General features: G+C 55.5%; 1 pseudogene across 1 annotated transcript in view; it reads left to right on the forward strand.

The window, feature by feature from the left end:
• LOC311632668 (LIM domain-binding protein 3-like) overlaps window positions 1-12,888 on the forward strand; it is a 19,553-nt pseudogene extending 6,665 nt beyond the window's left edge. The window contains exons 4-6 of the transcript XR_014797087.1: window positions 268-387; window positions 4,665-4,780; window positions 10,347-12,888. The product of XR_014797087.1 is annotated as an LIM domain-binding protein 3-like (transcript). The remainder of the gene's footprint in view (window positions 1-267; window positions 388-4,664; window positions 4,781-10,346) is intronic.
• Window positions 12,889-15,896: the final 3,008 nt, after the last annotated feature.

Here is a 15,896-nt window from a genome sequence, read left to right on the forward strand (position 1 = left end):
CACACACACCCTCAGGGGAGGACACACACACACACAACACACACACCCTCAGGGGAGGACACACACACACACACACACACACACCCTCAGGGGAGGCACACACACACACACACACACACACCCTCAGGGGAGGACACACACACACACACACACACACACCCTCAGGGGAGGACACACACACACACACACACACACACCCTCAGGGAGGTCACACACACACACACACACACACCACCCCGGGCCCAGCCTCACGGAGCTCCCCCGCAGGAGGTGATGCACGCCTCCGGCAGACCTGGCACCCCGGCTGCTTCCTCTGTGCCGCCTGCAAGAAGCCCTTCGGGAACAGCCTCTTCCACATGGAGGACGGGGAGCCCTACTGCGAGAGAGGTAGGCTCTGTGCTGGCGCCCCCCCTCCCGTTTCCCCTCCCCTCTCCTTCCCCCCCTCCCCCTCCCCTCCCGTTTCCCTCCCCTCTCCTTCCCCCCCTCCCCCTCCCCTCCCGTTTCCCCTCCCCTCTCCTTCCCCCCCCTCCCCCTCCCCTCCCCCTCCCCTTCCCCTCCCGTTTCCCTCCCCTCTCCTTCCCCCCCCTCCCCCTCCCCCTCCCGTTTCCCCTCCCCTTCTCCTTCCCCCCCTCCCCCTCCTTCTCCCTCCGCTGACCCCCCTCCCCCTCCCCCCTCCGCTGACCCCCCTCCCCCTCCCCCCCTCCGCTGACCCCCCTCCCCTCCCCCCTCCGCTGACCCCCCTCCCCCTCCCCCCTCCGCTGACCCCCTCCCCCTCCCCCCTCCGCTGACCCCCCTCCCTCCCCCCTCCGCTGACCCCCTCCCCCTCCCCCTCCGGCTGACCCCCCTCCCCCTCCCCCCTCCGCTGACCCCCCTCCCTCCTCCTCCCCCCTCTGCTGACCTCCCCTCCCCCTCCCCTCTCCTTTCCCCCCCCTCCCCCTCTCCCTCCGCTGACCCCCCCTCCCCCTCCCCCTCCCCCTCCGTTTCCCCTCCCCTCTCCTTCCCCCCCTCCCCCTCCCCTCCCCTCCCTTTCCCCCTCCCCTCCCTTCCCCCCCTCCCTCTCCCCTCCCCTCCCATTTCCCCTCCCCTCTCCTTCCCCCTCCCCCTCCCCCTCCCCCTCCGCTGACCCCCCTCCCTCCTCCTCCTCCCTCTGCTGACCTCCCCTTCCCCTCCCCCCTCCGCTGACCCCCCTCCCCCCTCCCCCTCCGCTGACCCCCCTCCCTCCCCTCCCCCTCGCACCCCCTCCCCTCCCCCTCCCCTCGCTGACCCCCCTCCCTCCCCTCCCCCTCCGCTGACCCCCCCTCCCTCCCCCTCCGCTGACCCCCCTCCCTCCTCCTCCCCCCTCTGCTGACCTCCCCTCCCCCTCCCCCCTCCGCTGACCCCCCTCCCTCCTCCTCCCCCCTCTGCTGACCTCCCCTTCCCCTCCCCCTCCGCTGACCTCCCTCCCTCCCCCTCCCCCCTCCGCTGACCCCCCTCCCTCCTCCTCCCCCCTCTGCTGACCTCCCCTCCCCTCCCCCCTCTCCTTTCCCCCCCCTCCCCCTCCCCCTCCGCTGACCCCCCTCCCTCCTCCTCCCCCCTCTGCTAACCACCCCTCCTCCTCCCCCCTCCGCTGACCTCCCTCCCCTCCCCCCTCCGCTGACCCCTCTTCCCCCTCCCCCCTCCGCTGACCCTCCTCCCCTCCACTGACCCTCTTTACCCCCTTCCCCTTCCCCCGTCCCCCTCCGCTGACCCTCCTCCCCCTCCCTCTCCACTGACCCCCCTCCCCCTTCGCTGACTCCCCTCCCCCTCCCCCCTCTGCTAACCACCCCTTCCCCTCCCCCCTCCGCTGACCCCCCTTCCCCTCCCCCTCCGCTGACCCCCCTTCCCCTCCCCCCTCCGCTGACCCCTCTTTCCCCTCCCCCCTCCGCTGACCCCCCTTCCCCCTCCCCCCTCCGCTGACCCCCCTTCCCCATCCCCTTCCGCTGACCCCCCTTCCCCTCCCCCCTCCGCTGACCCTCCTTCCCCATCCCCTTCCGCTGACCCCTTCCCTCTCCCCCTCCGCTGACCCTCCTTCCCCTCCCCCCTCCGCTGACCCCCCCTTCCCCTCCCCCCTCCGCTGACCCTCCTTCCCCTCCCCCTCCGCTGACCCCCCCTTCCTCTCCCCCCCTCCGCTGACCCCCTTCCCCATCCCTCTCCGCTGACCCCTCTTTCCCCTCCCCCTCCGCTGACCCCCCTTCCTAATCCCCCTCCGCTGACCCCCCTTCCCTCTCCCCCCTTCCGCTGACCCCCCTTCCCCTCCCCCCTCCGCTGACCCTCCTTCCCCTCCCCCTCCACTGACCCCCCTCCCCTTCGCTGACTCCCCTCCCCCTCCCCCCTCTGCTAACCACCCCTTCCCCTCCCCCTCCGCTGACCCCTCTTTCCCCTCCCCCCTCCCCTGACCCCCCCTTCCTCTCCCCCCTCTGCTGACCCCCCTTCCCCATCCCCTTCCGCTGACCCCCCTTCCCCCTCCCCCCTCCGCTGACCCTCCTTCCCCTCCCCCCTCCGCTGACCCCCCTTCCTCATCCCCCTCCGCTGACCCCCCCTTCCCTCTCCCCCCTCCGCTGACCCCCTTCCTCATCCCCCTCCGCTGACCCCCCCTTCCCTCTCCCCCCTCCGCTGACCCCCCTTCCCCATCCCTCTCCGCTGACCCCTCTTTCCCCTCCCCTCCGCTGACCCCCCTTCCTCATCCCCCTCCGCTGACCCCCCCTTCCCTCTCCCCTTCCGCTGACCCCCCTTCCCCTCCCCCCTCCGCTGACCCTCCTTCCCCTCCCCTCCACTGACCCCCCTCCCCCTTCGCTGACTCCCCTCCCCCTCCCCCCTCTGCTAACCACCCCTTCCCCTCCCCCCTCCGCTGACCCCTCTTTCCCCTCCCCCCTCCCCTGACCCCCCCTTCCCTCTCCCCCTCTGCTGATCCCCCTTCCCCATCCCCTTCCGCTGACCCCCCTTCCCCATCCCCTTCCGCTGACCCTCCTTCCCCTCCCCCCTCCGCTGACCCTCCTTCCCTCTTCCCCCTCTGCTGACCCCCCTTCTGCCCTTCCCCACTCCCCCTTCCCCCTCAGGCAGGACAGAGGTAGTTAGGGGTGATCAAGCAGGAGAGTGGTTAGGGGCAATCAGGTAGGCAGGTGAGTGGTTAGGGGTGATCTGGCAGGCAGGTGAGTGGTTAGAGGAAATCAGGCAGGCAGGCAGAGGTGGTTAGGGGTGATCAGAAAGGCAGGTGAGTGGTTAGGAGTAATCAGGTAGGCAGGCGAATGGTTATGGGCAATGAGGCAAGAAGAGAGAGGTGGTTAGGGGAGATCAGGCAGGCAGGCAGGGTGGTTAGGGGCAATTAGGCAGGCAGGCAAGCAGTTAGGAGCCAGTACTCCCGGATTGCAAGAGGGATGTCTGACTGCTGGTTTAGGCCTTATCCCTAAATGTGTGTGTGTGTGTGTGTGTGTGTGTGTGTCTTTTAGGCCTTATCCCTAAATCTGCTGGCCCTCAGATTTTGAGAGGGCTGAGGGACCCCCCACCCCACTCCATGCACAAATTTCATGCACTGAACCTCTAGTTGTCTGATAAAGCACTAAGCCATTTTTCAACACAGAGCATGTGATTTGATGGATGGAAATACTTTTATAATAGCAATAAACCCATTAAATACAGGGTATGAAAAACAATGATAGTTCAGTCTTGGAGGGACTTCACAAAGGTTAATTTCACTTATTGATTTATTGATTCATTGGTTGATCCATTCACTCATTCATTCAACACATATGTGCACCAGGCACTGAGCTAGGGTACAAAGACCTTGACACTGAGATACCAGTAAATAGTATCATCTACGTGAGAATGCTTGTAAGCTATAGAGCATTATACAAATAATATTTGTTTTTATTATCTCCTTGGCAGCGCAGAGTTGGGGGAGGGGGGTCTGGCGTGGGAAGGGGAAGGGTATGTGTCCCAACAAAGTAGCTCAATTATTATTTCCAGGATTGAAAATTTGCTATTAAAACAAACGCCCAATAACAAGACGGACAAAGCAGAGAACATTCTATCGCCTTTATAAATGTTAAGGGCTCTCATTCTTCCGAACTCAGCAGAGTCGCTGAGGAATTTTTTCCTTTTTCTGTAAGAGGGAACAGAGGTGGAGGAGAAGCGCAGTGCAGAAAGTGAATGAGAGTTTGAAAAAGTGCAAGTCCAACAGGCACAGGGTGCTGAGCCTCAGCCTGCACGATTCCAGTTCTTATTGGAAAAAGAAAAATAAATCTTGTAACGGAGTGCTTTATCTGCAAGATGAGAAGTAACCAGTTGTCTCCCGCACGGCCCTGGCCCTGGCCGGGGGCTGGCTGGCACTGGCGGGAGGCTCCTCGCTGGATGCTGGTCCTCACCCTGGGGGCTGGCTGGCACTGGCGGGAGGCTCCTCGCTGGATGCTGGTCCTCACCCTGGGGGCTGGCTGGCACTGGCGGGAGGCTCCTCGCTGGATGCTGGTCCTCACCCTGGGGGCTGGCTGGCACTGGCGGGAGGCTCCTCGCTGGATGCTGGTCCTCACCCTGGGGCTGGCTGGCACTGGCGGGAGGCTCCTCGCTGGATGCTGGTCCTCACCCTGGGGCTGGCTGGCACTGGCGGGAGGCTCCTCGCTGGATGCTGGTCCTCACTCTGCCTCTCCTTTCAGACTACATCACTCTGTTCAGCACCAAGTGTCACGGCTGCGACTTCCCCGTGGAGGCTGGGGACAAGTTCATCGAAGCCCTGGGGCATACCTGGCATGACACCTGCTTCATCTGTGCGGTATGTTTTCGCCCGGGCTCTGGCTTTCTGAGGAGGGGCCGCGGGACCCAGAGGGCCAGACCCACACTCGGCGTCCTCCAAGCTCTGGCATGCTGCTACTCTGATGGTTATGAAAGCTGGCAAATCCCATGGTGCCGGGCACGTTGCAGTTGAACAAAGCTTTTATTACTAATAGTTTTTGTTAACCAGTATGGCTCTGTGACTGGCCATTGCCTAAGGACCACAGAGAGCCCAGGCTCCGCCTCCCAGCACCGGTCTTCGTAGGGGAGAGCAGTGGCTGTGCTGAGTTTAGAGAGGCAGATGTTCTCGTGGCCATACGTTGTCTCAGATAGGATGAAGCGATTCGAGAGCTTCCCCTAAACTTTCATGGGATCGCTAGATTGAGCTTATTGACTGTCCTGTGAAAAGCTGAGATACAGTTTCTTTTGATACAACCTTTAGAAAGTAGGATTGAATGTCATTTCATTTCCTAAATGGTCTTCTTGGTGTGTAGTTGCCAGAGATAAGCCCTAGTTAACTGTTCACCATGTGCGTGTATTTTGCTGAACGGCCCGTCATTTTCATCAGGGAGGTTGGCATTCTTCTTCCCAGGGCTTTGGGCTGGGCAGGGGACACCGCAATGAGCCTGCTGACATTTCGCTTCTGCATTAGAGTCAGGAATAGCCAACTTAATTTGGGAAAATTAATGTGCTACTACTATTTTTTCCTTTTTATCAGAGCTGATCAAGGTAAATTTTGGGGATGTGTAGTTTAAACTTGAAGCATTTTTATAAACTTATGACAGAGGACAACCCAAGTCATAAAGTTTATTGCTATACACGTCAGGTTTTACAATTCATTTCCATACTGCCCCCTCAAATTAGTGGGTGCACTGTATTCACTGTGTAGCAGTCTGCTGGGCCGACCATAACAAAGGCCCATAAACCAGCAGAAACGGATTCTCTCGCAGTTCTGGGGCTGGGAGTTCATATCCAAGGTGTCAGCAGGGCCGTGCTCTCTCTCGAGCTCCCGGGTCCTGCCTGCAGTCCTCGCTGTTGCTTGGCTTCTAACTGTGTAACCGTAGTCTCCAACCCCATCATCACATGACTGTGTGCCCTCGTGTGTCTGTGTCTTACATGGCACTCTCCTCTGTGTGCTGCTCCTCTTAAAAAGGACGGTCACTCCAGCATGACCTCTTCTTAACTGACCTCTGCATCGCATCTGCAAACCCCATTTCCAAACGAGATCACTGCTGCTCCCTACTCTGGGTGAGCTGGGGGCTGGGACTTCAACAAATGAAATGGGGGGGACTGCTTTTCCAGACCTTCGCCCAGATTCTCTGGTTGCCTTTTATAGTCTTTAGACGCATCAGGGCCTGCACTCCTAAGAGGGACAGTGATACAAACATGCTGACTCTGGGGTTGTCCCCAGTCCAGCAAGGCACAGAATATGGCTCTCTGACCCTTCTGTTCCAGCCATAGCTGTGTGACCCTAAGATGCTGCCTACAAGTCTGATCACCCAACTTGGCAAGCATCCCGGAGACTTGGAGAAGGTCCAGGGAGACAGAGGCACAGAGGCCTCTTCTCCTGGGCAGGCTGACGTGGTCTGAGTCACATGGGGAGGGAGCCATGGCAAAAGCGGGCGTGGGTCTGCTCTCTCGAGCCCACTGTGCTTGGCTGAGAGGCATGATAGCAAGCACAAGCCCCGGAGGGAGAACCAAAGCAGCAGTGAAGCTTCGGGCTGTTCAGACTGAGATTACAAATGAGTTCTAGTCAGTGTGAGAGACGATGGCTCTGCCCAGAGGACCCGCCGAGGAACCAGGCAGAGCCCTCCCCACATGGAGAATCACATGTCCTCCCCCGACTGTCCCGTGTGGCACGCACTGTCCTGTCAGGATACACCGAAGTGGAACATGGCTTGAATTTTTGGAAAGCAATCTTTTAATTGGAAAACTTTGAGGGTTTTCCTTGGTTCTCTTTCCAAATCACTTTTTTAAAAAATATATATTTTATTGACTTTTTACAGAGAGGAAGGGAGAGAAACAGAGTCAGAAACATCGATGAGAGAGAGTCATCGATCAGCCGCCTCCTGCACGCCCCCCATGGAGATGTGCCCGCAACCAACGCACATGTCCCCTACCGAAATCGAACCCGGGACCCTTCAGTCCGCAGGCTGACACTCCATCCACTGAGCCAAACCGGTTTCGGCTTTCCAAATCACTTATAATGAGAATATGTTTTTCTTTTAATTAAAAAAACCACACACACTAAGAAAGGAAGATCAGGACTAGCTCCCCCAGCTGATGGTGTTTTCCGCAGTTATATCTCAGGAGGGCTCATCCTGATTCCAATGACCAAGTATGGGAGCACGAGTATTCCGGAATTTCCCCGTGAAGGAATTTAGAATCTTGACAAGAAAGCAAAGCTGGCATATACCAGAGATTCAGCAGCAGCCCAGACAGCATTTCTGAGTCCCAAGCGCATGCTGAAGGCTTAGGAAGGCAGGTGGGCCAGGGTGAGGGCTCAGCTCCTGTCTGCCTTTGGCACATGAGTTCCAGGGAAAGGGTTTGGCTCCCGCCTTACTGGAGGAAGGCTGTCTTCCTGGACCCTTGTTTCCTCCAAGATTAGTTGGTTTCTGGCCCTTCCTCACAGCGTGGGTACCAGGAGGGGACGCTGGTGCCATAACTTCTGTGGTCAGTGCTCAGGCTGCTGCACTGGCCTGTTTCATCGCCTTCCCCTCCAGCCGGCACTGTTCATGGCCACCGCTGCTTCCCAGCCAGGCCGATGCTCCTAGACCCCGAGGCTGGGGGGGGGGGGGGCCTCCCTGCTGTGCCCAGTGCTGAGTAGGCTGGAGACCCCTCCTCCATGAAGCCACCATGCATCCTGCCTGCAGCCTCCTGGCCCAAGACACTCAGCTCATAGGGGAGCCACCTCTGAGGTTCTGGCCCTGCTCATCTCTGGTCTTCAGTCCCCCCAACTCCCTGTCCAGCCTGACTCATCCCCGAGTTCTCACTGGCAGCCAGTCCGCTCGCAGGCCAGGCAGGGTTGGCAGGCATCTCCTGGCCACCTCACTCCCGAGCTGTCCTCTGTCTCCATGAAACCCATCTCCCGTTGGATCTTGAGTGCCGCCTTCTTGGGTTTGGCTCCAGACTGTCATCAGCAGCTCGAGGCCACCACAAGTGCCTGGTTACTCTCAAATGACTGCATCGCCTGGGATGTCTTCAGACACCCCCAGGTCGTTGTCTTCCGGAGCCCACTGGCAGGGCTGCGGGACCCTAAGTGTGACATCAGAGCTTTGCACGCAGGGCCACCAGGATGCCACTTTTCTTTCCAGCCCTCTTGGTGGGCACACGCTCACGCGCCCCGTTCGTCTCAGAGGGTGACTGCTCCGCCCTGTGCCTCCCCGTATGCAGAGCTCCACCGGCATCGCTTCGCCAATGCTAGTGTCCTGGAGGTGGCCCCAGGTGTACTCCCGTCAGGGACCCTCATGCCCTCTCTGAGGCTGGGCCAGTCCCAGCCAATGTGGCTTCCCAGCTGGCTCTGACACACTGGCATCACTGCCCACCCAGGGCCAGCCTACATATTGGTAGTCTGAAAGCTTGGAGGGCTGGAAGCATTTTTCTAAATCTGTTGAGATCTTGCTTCCAGATGTATCTTCTGTTTGGCTCAGATAAATCTTTATAAAGCTTCCCTAAAGGTTTGGACATTCTTACATCTACAACTGAGCAGGCACTTTGCTAAACAATGAACACATCAGACCTTCATGCGGAGCGCACACGGAGCCCGACTTCGGTGCGGCTCCCTCTCCCTTCCTCCTCCTTTGTTCTCGGTGCCCTTTCCTCCTGAGGCAGTGCCGGCTTCTCTGCTCCGTGGCTGACACGTTTCCTTTTAGAAAACATTATCGTTATTTTATATTTTCTATGTAAGAAAAGACAGGCTTAGAAAGGCTAAGGAACTTGCCAAAGGTCACACAGTGAGGGAGAAGCCTTAATGCTATTTGAGGTAATCTGACTTCCCAGGCCGCATGTTTAACCGGTTACACCAGACTAAGGATGAGTAACGAGTTCTTACACCTCCCTACACGCGGGCTCGCAGGAGTGGTAGAAATAAACACATTAAAAATAAAAGAACTTGGAAGGCTACCTCTACACAAGTTTGTAAACCCAGAATAATTTCAAGTAAACATAACCCTTCTCTGCTGTGGCTGTGGGGAAATGAGCTTGGAATCAGAGTCATGCAGACCTGGACACAGGTTCCCAGCTCTGCTTACTTGGTCTGTGGCTTAACCACAACACTAGGCCTTCTGAGCCTCAGTTCTCCGTGTGAAATGGGGAACACGGTGCCCCTCCCGGGCTTCTGTGGAGACGAATGGATCACACACATAGATGCTGCCATCTGCTGGCCCTCAGCGCCTCGGCAGGCCTCACCTCGCACCCTCTTTCCGGGACATCTCCATCTTCAAATTGTGCTCATGGCACCATCATGGGGAAATGTTTTGCCTTTTTTTCATATAACATTTCCCTGCACTCATTTTTCCATATTTGATTTCTCTTTTTCATGGTGGCATTCCCGTTGGGAAAATGTAGCATAAACTCTTTTTAGTTACGCACAGGTTGCTTTCTTGTCTGTATGCTAGTTTCTGCCAAACCAAGTTGTGCAGGGCCTGCCCCTGGGGTGCAGGGCTGGCTCCTCCTCTGTACTAGCCACCCTCCCACCCCCCACCCCCTCACCCCCACCCCCCTGCTCAGGCCCAGGCAGTGCACAGGAAGCCACAGGAGGCCGATCCCATTGGGCAGTGCAGACTTTTTTTCTTTGTATTGTTTTTGTTTTTTGTTAATCCTCACCTGAGGATATGTTTCCTTTGATTTTTAGGGAGAGTGGAAGAGAGAAGGAAAGACAGAGGGAAACACTGCTGTGAGAGACACACATGGATTGGTTGCCTCCTGCATGAGCCCTGACCAGAGCCCAGGCCGGGGAGGAGCCTGCAAGATAACTTTCCCCTGGTACATGCCCTTGACTGGAATCAAACCTTTCGGTCTGCAGGCTGACGTTCTATCCACTGACCCAAACTGGCCAGGGCGGCAGTGCGGACTTTTAATGACTTTTTTTCACTCTTTGGCTAGAGGTATATAAGGTTAAAGGTGACAAGCTATTGAGGGGTTTTTGTTCTTTATTTTACTAAAGTAAGAGTTCTCCATGGTATTTGTGGAGCTTTTCTTTTTCTTTAATTGTGAGTGAGGATAATTTTCTGACTTGTTTGCTAGTTTACTGACGGTATTTTTCTAGATGTTACCTTCTCTGTAGATACTGACTTATGAACTAGTATTGTTTCCTTGTGAATTTGTGGAGTACCAATTGGTCTTTGGCATGTACGGTTCTCTATTCCATTAATTTAATTTAATTTAATTTAATTAATTTAATTTGAGTTTTATTCCCTGTTCCTCTTTGGAAGTCTTCAGTTTATATGGTTTAACCCATCCAGTCTGCTTCGGTACTTAAGGCTTTGCAGTTGAGAAAGGCTGCTGCCGCCCCCATCCCCCCGGGCGGCGCTTTGCCTAGAGGGGTCACGCGTGTGTTCTCCGCGCAGGTGTGCCACGTGAACCTGGAGGGGCAGCCGTTCTACTCCAAGAAGGACAAGCCCCTGTGCAAGAAGCACGCGCACGCCATCAACGTGTAGCGGCCCGGCAGGGGCCGGCGGGCAGGCGGCAGCGACGGGGAGGAGGCCGCCGCCGCCGCTGCTGCTGCCGGAGGGGCGGGCGGACGGACGGACGGACAGCGGAGCTCTTCTGCAGAACCACTAGTCTCTGCGCAGGGTGTGTGTGTGCGTAGATTCCTGAGCCACGGCGGCGACCAACCCAGGCCTGGACTGCACTGCAGACACAATTCCGAGGACAAACAGCCAACTTTCCCCGCGGGGGCTCCTCCTGGGCCACAGAGCCCGGCGGGAGGGGCCAAGCCCGCTCCGGCTCCGGCGGGTCCTCACCGGGCGTCTGTCTGTCCTCACCGGGCGTCTGTCTGTCCTCACCGGGGTCTGTCCTCACCGGGGTCTGTCTGTCCTCACCGGGGGTCTGTCCTCACCGGGGGTCTGTCTGTCCTCACCGGCGGGGTCTGTCCTCACCGGGCGTCTGTCTGTCCTCACCGGGGTCTGTCCTCACCGGGGTCTGTCTGTCCTCACCGGGGGTCTGTCTGTCCTCACCGGGGGTCTGTCCTCACCGGGGTCTGTCCTCACCGGGGTCTGTCTGTCCTCACCGGGGGTCTGTCTGTCCTCACCGGGGTCTGTCCTCACCGGCGGGGTCTGTCCTCACCGGGGGTCTGTCTGTCCTCACCGGCGGGGTCTGTCCTCACCAGGGGTCTGTCTGTCCTCACCGGAGGGCGGGGCGGCCTGGCTCGGGGCTCAGACTCGCAGGCCGCTCCTCCGGCCCCGCCCGCCCGCCTGAGGCTGAGCCCCTTCGGACGCGCCCGGAAAGGGACTGGGTTTCCCGGCTCCGCTTTATCGGCGTGAGAGACCGAACCCGCGGGTTCTGTGTGGCCTGGGCTCTGCGGCTGGAGGCCCCCGCCCCGCAGCTGGAGGCCCCCAGCTCCGCGGGAGAGGGAGGCGGCGCAGAGGGTGCGGCCGCGGGGGTGCCCACACCCGGGCGGCGAGGGGCCCCACAGGCCGCTCCGGTCGGAAGGCGGCGGGCAGGCCTCCCGGTGCTTCTGGGACCCGGGCCGCCGGGGCTGGAAGGGAGGGGGACGGACACACTCGTGGCCCTTGTGGCGAACGTTGAAAATGTATGAGCTGGGTTGATCAAGCAATTGCTTGTAAATATTGATTAAAATAGGCCTTTAGCAATAGGCTGACAGCACCTCGGAGCCGCTGGGGAGACAGAGAAGCTTGTGCGGAGCTGGAGCCGGGGTCTCCCCTGGGGCGGCGCGTCCGGCTCGCCCCGGGCAGGGCCGCCCCGGGCAGGGCCACCCCGGAGGCTGCCGCGCCCTCCCGCCCGCACCGAGGGCCCCCCGCCCGCACCGAGCCCCCCCCCCCCCCCCCCCCCCCCCGCACACTGACGCGGTCCGTGCGAATGCCTCAGACCTCCAGAGCCCTGAGCTTCCGGGGACTTGCTACTGATTAAGTCCCTTCTTCCCGAGAGGGGGAAGCAGCCAGGTGTGTCCCTCGCAGGAAGCCCGTGTTTCATTCCCAGGTGAACCTCCAGCCTCCCCCAGCACCAGGAGGGACATAAGTGACCTCCTGCCAGGCCCTTACTCAGTGAGAAAGCCCAGGCACAGGCGTGCCTGCAGGTTTTGCAGGGGCTGCAAACAAGTACCTTGGAGCATTCTGTTATTTTTGGAAAGTTCAAAGGCACAGGGACAAGCAAGTTGCACTGTGCAGAAAGGCTCTAGGCAGCTTTCTCTAAAAGAAAACAAAGCAAAATAAAAACAAGACAATTAAATGATCAGGGACTGATCATGAGGAGAGGAAAAAGTTCCCTAGAATTGTTTCCTAAAATATCTTTTAAAATGGTACACACACACGTGTGATGATTAAAAAAGTGTGTGATCATGGAAAAGTGAAACATCTCAAAGGAGAACGTCAGAATCCTTTATTGAATCGGTGTTTCTACATCTCAGAGCTAGGGTAGATTCTGAGGAACTCTTATTTATCAGAACACAAAACAGAAAGTTTTTGGGGGCAGCAGGGAAAGGAGTGGTTTTGAACTCGGTTTCTCGGCGTTTCTAGGGTTGGTGTGGCCTCCGTGTGAAGGCTGAGTCTGTTTCAGGTTCACACCGTGGAGAGCCACACACTAAACAGCTTCTGATAGTCCTGGTGCGGAGCACCTTTGGGTCTGCAGTCTCCGTCTTGGTATTGTTCACATTTATTTAGCACTTATAAACACTGACTCTGCGACAAAGTGACTTGGGCTTGCAGTGTTCGGGTTAGGAATCTAGCTTTTCTAATGTTAACTTTTCAACACATACCTTTTTTTTTTTTTTTTTTTGCTTTGGGATTTCTTTTTTAATTTTAGGATTTCAGAAGTGGAATGCAGTGTGTTAGAAGTGTGCACAAAACTATTTGGCATGGTTTTTGTTTTGTTTTTTCTTGCCATGTTAATTCTACTTTTTAGCAAAATAAAACTTCCCTAAGACTGCAAAAACAGTTTTCTGTGTGAAGTGTTTCATGAGACACCAAAAGCAGGGTTTTCTGTGGCCACGAAAGCAAGGTTTTCTGTGGCCACGAAAGCAGGGTTTTCTGTGGCCACAAAAGCAGTCTGGGAGGGTATGAGATGCCCTGGAGGAGCAGCACGGCCCTGTGCTGCCCAGGGCCCCCGGAGCACACTGCTCACAAAGCAGAGTGTCCAGGTAAATGAAGCCCGGCCCTGGCCTTTCTCTTGGAAAGGTTTATTTATTTAGCTACTTGGTGGTTAAAAAGTTCGTATTACTTTTATTCTGCTCTATATGGCTTCATATCTTAAAAAGTTGCTATATTTTCTTCCATATCTTTAGTTTTGAAATAAGCTCAGAGAAAAATCCTCTCATGGCATTAAGAACAAAAAGATCTCTCTGGCTGAAACTGGTTTGGCTCAGTGGATAGAGCTTCAGCCTGTGCCTGCGAACTGAAGGGTCTAGGGTTTGATTCCGGTCAAGGGCATGTACCTTGGTTGTGGGCACATCCCTAGTAGGGGGTGTGCAAGAGGCAGCTTATTGATGATTCTCTCTCATCGATGTTTCTAACTCTCTATCCCTCTCTCTTTCTCTCTGTAAAAAAAAAATCAATAAAATATATATATTTTAAAACCTTTCTGAGGTACTTGTAGTTAACAAAACCAACTCTTTTCCAAGGTATTCTGTTTCTAGGCATTACCTGAAAAGAAAGGACATTTTCATATTTGTGAGCATCTAAATCATATTTTGAAAGAGCTATGCAATTACAAGTAGAAAGAAAATCTCATTATTTTAGTACATTTTAAAGCTATAGCTGTTTCTAAAATCAGTGAGGGAGGAATTGGAATTTGGGAGGGATCTCAGAGATCACCTGGACATCCTCCAGATCCGGGGAGGCGGGGCTGAAGCCCAGAGGGAATGGCTTCCCAGTATCCACCAGCCAGGGATGCAGTGGGAGCAAGAGAAGAAACGTGGACTTGACATGGTAAACCAGGCAAATAGCAAGGCTGATCTAATCCTAGCTATGTGAGTTGGCACAGTCCCTCCAAGCCTGCCTCTACCTGAAAATGAAGCGTTAATACCTGCCTCACAGTGACAGTTTGAGAACCACATGCAATAACTTTTGGAAGAAAATTGCAATACAAATGTTAGTTATTATTATCACCGATAAAGTGGGGTCAGAACCCAAGCCTTCACTCCTGCTTCATTTTCTTAACTCCTCCAACTTCTCCATCCAGAAAGAAATCCACTGGGAAAATCAGCAGTGAGAATACACTCCACTCTTCTATCAAACGTGAAGTTCTTGCTCCTAGCCAGTTTGGCTCAGTGGAGTGTCGAACTTCAGACTGAAGAGTTCTGGTTTGAATCCGGCCAAGGGCACGTATCTTGGTTGCAGGTTCAATTCCAGCCCATTCTGGGTACATGTGGGAGGCAACCAATCAACGTGTCTCTCTGTCTCTCCCTCTCCCTTCCACTCTGGCTGAAAATCAACGGGGAAAATATCCTTGGGTGAGATTTAACAACAACAACAACAAAAAAATGAGATTCTTATAGTCAAATATTCTCTCTCTGCATTGGCAGGCATTTGAAGTCATTGCCTGCATGTCTTACCATGGCTGGCTAGGCCCTCTGTGCTTGCCACCCTTCTGCTACCTCCCTCTCCTTCCCTCTGCTCTCAGACCCTGTGCCTGCTGCACGCCAAAGTGTCCCTAAACTCTTCCCACTTAGCTCCCCTCTGTCTGGGACACTCTACATTCTTCTTATCATTCACCTCAGCCCAACCCCCCCGCTCCCCCCCCCCCCTCCGCTCCCCAGCAAGTTCTTCCCTGACCATCCAACCAAAAGTAGCTACTCCACCCCCAACACATCAGCCTGCTCATTTCTCCATAGCACTCACTGAAATATAATAGCAATCAGACTTGGGTAAAAACTGCTGTTTGAATTTTAACCCTGCTATTCTGACTTCGACCTTCACTTACTTGCTTTGTTCATTGTGCGATGAGCTTAGGGAGGATGAATTCAAATTCTAAGCAGAACTTCCTTTTTTTTTTTTTTTTATTAAAGAGCCAGCCCTATGTGCACTCAGTGGTTATCTTGATGCTGGCCTTGAAAAACAATGCTGTTCTATCCAATTGAGAAGGTGCACCTGGCATGGTATTGAGATTGTGGGCATATCTGGTCTCTGGCCTACAAGGTCAGCTAAGTTTATCTTCATCATTCTTCAAACAGGCTAAAGCAAACTAGAAAGCAACATTTTATCTAGGAAGAACAGCAGAAAATTCCAAACAACAGTTTGTTGCAAAATAGGGGTTTTCCTTCTCAGAACCTTTAAAAATAACTACCTGCCCCTAAAGCGGCCCAGTCGTGTGGAGACCACCTGCGTGTGGTGCTCCCGCGGCTGTCCTGCCAGATATTTCAATAAATCCTTGCCTGCTTTTTAAAATTAATCATCAGCCTCCGGTGGTCTTATTTTGAACCCAGGATTTGACCCCACAACACTCACTATCTTCGATTGATTATGTATTACATGTTTATTGCTCTTCTCTTCCCTTTAAAGGGTGAGCTTTGTGGGAGCAGAGGCTGTTCTGCACCATCATCTTCCATCCCTGTGACGAAGCCTAACCCTCAGGATGTCAGAGAAGATAGGGAATATTGCCCAGCACTAAAAGAAATTAACTCCTACACCATGAAAAACAGGGAGAGGGGGAATCAAGATGGTGGCATGGGTTAACACCTGAACTTGCTGCCTCGCACAATCACTTCAAAACTACAACTAAAAGACAAAATGGGTATCACCCAGAACCATGGGAAGGCTGGCTGAGTGGGATTTATACAACTAGAAGGAAAGAGAAATCACACAGAGACTGGTGCGGAGGTGCGGAGGTGCGGAGGTGAAGTGCGGAGGTACAGAGGTGCTTGCAGAAAAGGACTGGCAACTGGGTACGCTGTTGTCTTTTTCAACTGGGAGGGAGGCACAAACTCCCAACTGCTCTGAACTCTA

The sequence above is a fragment of the Pipistrellus hanaki genome, assembly GCF_964339955.1.
Source record: "Pipistrellus hanaki genome assembly, chromosome: 14".
Taxonomy (NCBI): domain Eukaryota; kingdom Metazoa; phylum Chordata; class Mammalia; order Chiroptera; family Vespertilionidae; genus Pipistrellus; species Pipistrellus hanaki.